The following is a 6072-nucleotide window of genomic DNA, read 5'->3' on the forward strand; positions in this document are numbered from 1 at the left end:
CAACTCTAGGAGATAAGGACTGTTTTCTTCCCATTTCACACTCTTTTTTCCAAGGGTGGCCACTGTATTAGCTATTCAGTGCTGCATAACAAGTTATCCCAAAATTTAGTAGCTGAAACAACAAACTTTTATTATCTTGTGATTCCTGTGGGTCAGGAATCTGGGAATCACTTAAAGTGCCTTTGCATCAAGTTTTCTTACAAGGTGGCAACCATGATGTCAGCTGGGACTGCCATCAACTCAAGGTTTGACTGATTTGGTTGAATTTAGATCTACCATTTTGTTTATTTCTGTTTGCCTCTTGTTTGTTTGTGTCTTTCAGGGTTGGGGATGTAATTAGGTTTATTTATTTATTCTTAGAGAAGGTACTGAGGATTGAACACAGGGCCTCATGCATGCTAAACATGTACTCTACCACTTGAGCTACACCCTCCCACACTGTTTTTTACTCTTCTCTTTTTTCCCCTTTCCTGTATTCTTTTGGATTACAGGCATACCTTGGAGATATTACAAGTTTGGTCCGAGATCACCGCAATAAAGCAAATATCATAATAAAGTGTGTCATATGAAATTTTTGGTTTATCAGTTCATATGAAAGTTATGTTTACACTCTACTGTAGTCTATTAAGTGTGCAATAGCATTATGTCCAAAAAACAGTGTACATACCTTAGTTAAAAATACAAAACAAACAAAAACCAAAGAAAAAATAAAAATAATAAAAACACAAAAAAATACAAAATAAAAAAACCCAATCATAATAGTAACATCAAAAATCATACTTAATCTATAGTTAGTTTTTCCTGATTGTCTCAAGAATATCTTATTTTTGGTTGATTCATTTTAATCAAGGTCCAAACAAGGTCTACACATGTAATTTAGTACTTATTTTTCTTATGTATCTTTTAATCTATAATAAGCAATGCCCTTTGTTTATAGAACCCACTGGCTTTTCTGTAATATGGTACACTTGGAGAAAACACACCCATTATTAAGTGCTTCAGCCAAGAGGAGACACACATCTTTTCTGCTAACATTCCATTGGCCAGGACCCATCACATGGCTCCACCCATCAGCAGACGAGTCTGGGAAATGTCATTTAGCTGAACGGTCAGAAACCAAGGAAACAGGTTAGGTGAACACATCACACTGTTTGTGCTCCATCCCCTCCCACTTCCCTGGACCATCTTCTGACTTTGCATCAGTGGCCATGATGAGAAGAAGGAGGGACCATATGTAAGCCACCCAGTGACGGACAGCAGCAACAACATTCAGTTTTCTGAGGCTGCTAGGGCAGTGGATCTGGTAACAGATCAGCGTCCACCGTCCATGTTTCAATCCTCTGGCTATGGCAGTTGTGTCTTTTCCAGAACTGGTTCTATGTCTTTGAGACCTAGATCCTTATTCTCTATGCTCCTGAAAACTCACTGAGGTCTCAAGTGCTTTTCTGAAATCAGCTTTATTGAAGTAGGTTTTACACATCATGAAACATTGCTTTCATGAGTATATTTCAATGATTTTTAGTAACTTCACTGAGTGGTGCAACAATCACTGTAATTCAGTTTTAGAACATTTTTATCCACAAATAAGAGCCCTTGTGCCCATTTATGGTCAATTCCCACTCCTAACCCCAGCCTCAAGCAACCACTAAACTTTATAGATTTGCCTTTAATGGACATTTCATATAAATGGAATCATACAATATGTGATATCTTGTGTCTGACTTATTTTAATTAGCACAATGTTTTTGGAATTCGTATATGTTATATAGCATGTGCCAGTAGTTCTTCCCTTTTTATTGCTTATAGTATTCCATTGTATGGATATTTTGTTCATGGCTCCCAAGTATTCTTTTTTATTTTTTGCTTTTTTGGGGGAGGGGGGAGGTAATTAGGTTTATTTATTTATATTTTAGTGGATGTATTGGGGATTGAACCCAGGGCCTCATGCATGCTAAGCATGTGCTCTACCACTGAGCTAGACACTCCCCCACCACAAGTATTCTTAAATAAACTTTTCTGGCTAAATTAGCTAGAGTTAGTTTGGTTGGTTGGTCCCCATGATCAAGCTAATAACGTTTCACTAAAAAAATTTCCATATTGTCCATGACTGGCATGATTTAAGAGTGAAATAAATGTATATGGAGAATTAGAGGTGGGCCATCATGTGGCTTCAGAGACAAAAATTATTATATTTATGCATGCATGCAGGTATATAAGGGTAATCTTTTAGTCCCCTGCTTCCCATCTCTTTGGTCTGCCTGGGTTTCAGCTGCATCTATTGTGGACAGTTCCACAATGCATGGAACTCCTACCTCAAGAATTTGTGTAGTTTTCTATTCTCTCCTTCAGGGTCTTCATGGCCCCCACCAAGTGCAGCTTTAGTGCCCTCTGGAGCAACCTTAAGCCAGTGGAGGACAGGATCTAGTGGATAAATAATACTAAAAAACCAAATCCAACAGCACACTGGGTTGTACACTATAGCAAGTGGGATTTATCCCAGGATATGTTCAGACATTGGAAAACTCACAGGGATATTTGCATACCAGCGTTCATACCAGCATGATTTACAATAGCCCAAAGGCCGAAACAACCCAAATGTGTGTCAACAGATGAATGGATAAGCAAAATGTGCTATCTCCCACATACAATGGGACATAATTCAGCCACAAAAGACATAAAGAACCGATATACGCTATAACTTTGATGAATCTTGAAAACAGTATGCTAAGTGATAGAAGTCAGGCCTCAAAAGTCACATACTGCATGATTCCTTTTTTATGATGTATCCAGAATAAGCAAATCCATAGAGACAGGGAGCAGATTAATGGTTACCAGGGAGCGGGAGGTCGGGGAAAGTGGGAAGTGATTACGTAATGGGTACAGGATGTTTTTATGGGGTGACGAAAAAGTTTTGAAACTAGAGAGAGGTAGTGATTGCACAATATTGTAAATGTACCAAGTGCCACTGAATTATGCACTTAAAAATGGTTCATTGTGTGTTGTGTGAATTTCACATCAATAAAAACCCCTCAATCTATAGTGGATTGGAAATATAAACTGCCACAACTATTAGGATCTAAATTAGTAATCTACGTGAAAGTTTAAATGTATTCACTAGGAGCCAACTGAAGAGCTCCCAGTGGCCAAGCTGGAGGGATTGGAGCAACAAAATCAAGTAGTACTGAATTGTAACCCAAAGCATAAAACAAATATTCATGAGTCCATACTGATGTCAATAAGGACTGAATAAATTAATAAATGGGGCGGGGGAGAAGAGACAAATTTCTCAAGAAGAATTCCAAGTCATTTACGTAGATCCTTGGCCCTGAAGGAAGGGAAGTATAACTCCCCATTCCTCTAGAATAGACCTTGCACAGAAACTTACTTTCAAAGAGTGTATTATGGAAAAAGGAGCAGGCAGAGTAACTTTGGTGGAGAAACCTGATAAACTCTACTTCAGCAGGTGGGCCAAGGTCCACATCAGTAGTCGTAAAGCATGCAGATCCTATATACCTCTGATATGATATGATTGAAGTGGCATTTTCTTTCTGTAAAAAGGATTCCTCCCTCAACCCATACCTCCGTAAGCCTAATCATGGGAAAACATCAGAAAAATTCCAATCAAGGGTCATCCTGTGATAGTCATGACCAGTAAATCCTCAAAACTGTCACGGACATCAAAAAGAAGTCTGAGAAACTGTCACAGCTAAGTGGAGCCCGATGAGACGGGACAACTAAGTGTAATATGGTATCCTGGATGAGATCTTGGAACAGAAAAAGGGTGTTAGGTGAAAACGAAGGAAATCTAAACTGTGGTCTTCATGTAGTAATACTGTATCGATATTAGCTTAATGCTAACATGTATACTAATGGAAGATGTTAATAACAAGGGAGGCTGGGTGAGGGTACAGAAGTTTCTTGCGTATGTACTATTTATCAGTTTTTCTGTAAATCTAAAACTGACCTAAAAATTAAGCCTATTTTAAAATTTACCCACCCTTTGCTATTGAAGGACATCTGTATATTGTAGTGAGGGCATAGACTGGATTCAGATTGTTTGGGTTCAAATCCTAAGCCCTGCCCCTTACCGTTTGTGGTTGGCAGCCTCCAAGAAGGCCTGCGGTGGTCCCCGCTTGTTGGTTGCCATGTCCCGTGTAGTCCTTTCCCACACTGAATAGTGCCTGCTCGTGTGAACAACAGGATGTTGTGGAAATGATGGTGTGTGATTTCTGAGGCTAGGTCACAAAAGGCACCATGGCTTTCTTTTTGCTTTTTCTCTTGGATCACTCACTCTGGGGAAAGCCAGCTGCCATATGATGAGGGGACTCAAGCAGCCCTGTGGGGAGGTCCACATGGTGTGGAACTGAGTCCTCCCACTAACAGCCACCACCAACTTGCCAGCCATGTGAGTAAGCTACCTTGGAGATGACACTTTCAGCCCCAGTCGGGCCTTCAGATGATGGCAGCCCCAGCTGACATCTTAATTAAAACTTCTTGAGAGATTCCTGAGCCAAAACTATGCAGCTAAGTTTCTTCCTGTGGATTCCTAACTCACAGAAATTGTGAATGATAATAAATATTATTTTAAAGTTTTAAGTTTTGGGGTAATTTGTTTCATAGCAGTAGATGGCCTATGCACTAATTCGGGGTAGGCACACTTTTTCTTCCCATAAAGGACCAGATAATAAATATTTTTGTTTTCGCAGGTCACATACAGTCTCTGTCACACATTATTCTTTGCTTTTTTTTTTTTAAAACACTTAAAATGTAAAAAGAATTCTGAGCTCGAGGGCTGTACAAAAACAAGCCATGAGCCTACCTGACATCTTTCGTTCCATTCTTTCTACTTTCCTTCCCTTTTACCCTGCTTCCGTCCCTCCCTTCCTTCTTCCTTTCTTCCCCTTCCCTTCCTTCCTCCTTTCCTTCTTCCCTCCTCACTCTCTTCCTTTCTCTTATCTCTCTCTCCCCTCGTCCCTCCCTTCCTTCTCTCTCACTGTCTTTTATTCTTTTATTTATTCAGTCATTCACTCAGCCAAATGAACACCTACTATGTGCCAGGCCCTCTGTGTGCTGCTGCAATTATATCTGTGACTAAGACAGTCCCCCTGTTCTCGTGGGGCTCCCAGCCCCAGAAGGGGAGATGAACAGCAAAGATATAAGTAAAGAATCTAGTATGTCATTATGCACTGTGACATTTACTCAGAAGGAAACAAGCAGGTTGCAGGGAAAGATGCAGTTTTGTCTAGCCAGGGTAGCCAGAGAAGGCATCTCTGTTTGGAGGAGATGAGGAGAAAAGTCATGGGAAAAGTGTTTTGGGCAGAGGGAACAGCTTATGCAAAGGCCCAGAGGCAAGAAAGAGCTCAGGGTTTCTGAGGACCATGAAAGATGGCCTGAGTGGCTGGAGTGGAATGAGTGAAGACTGTGGGCACCTGGGGTCAGGGAGGTGACAGGGCCACATGGCAGGTCCTTGAGTGCTGCAGTGTCAGAGGAATGGGAGCCTGGGAGGGTTTTGAGCAGGGGTTGCTGTGGCCTGATTTTCTTCTCTGATTGTTGGTTGTGTGGATTCTAGCAGCTTCACTTCTTCCCCAAGGCCTCTTGTCTGGCTCATTGATAATAAGGCCAATGAATTTTTATCGAATACTTGCTCTGTGCTGGGCACTCACACTGACTCTCTGAGGGAAATTAATGTTAGATATGAGGAAACAGAAGCACAGGGAGGTGAGTAACTGAGCTAAGGTCACACAGCCAGGAAGAGGTGGATGCAGAATGTGAATTCAGGCAGCTGCTGCCCTGCTAGCCTGTGGCCCCACAGCCCCAGCCTCCTCTTTAGGTTTCCTTCCAACAGCTCTAGTTTCTGCCCATCAGCCAATGGGGCCTTTCCATCTCAGAGCCGGTCAATTCCTCTCCTGCTCAAACACCTTCCATGGCTCCCCACTGCCTTTGATAATGACCAAACCCTTTAGCCTGATATTCAAAGCCCCATCTTTCTTTTTCTCTCTCTCATCTTCAGCCCCTCCTTGACACTCCAAGTTTAAGCCATTCTGGGTGCTTTGAAGTCCCTCCAGCACTCCT

Source organism: Camelus dromedarius, chromosome 27 (assembly GCF_036321535.1).
Source record: "Camelus dromedarius isolate mCamDro1 chromosome 27, mCamDro1.pat, whole genome shotgun sequence".
In the NCBI taxonomy this organism is placed as follows: Eukaryota; Metazoa; Chordata; class Mammalia; order Artiodactyla; family Camelidae; genus Camelus; species Camelus dromedarius.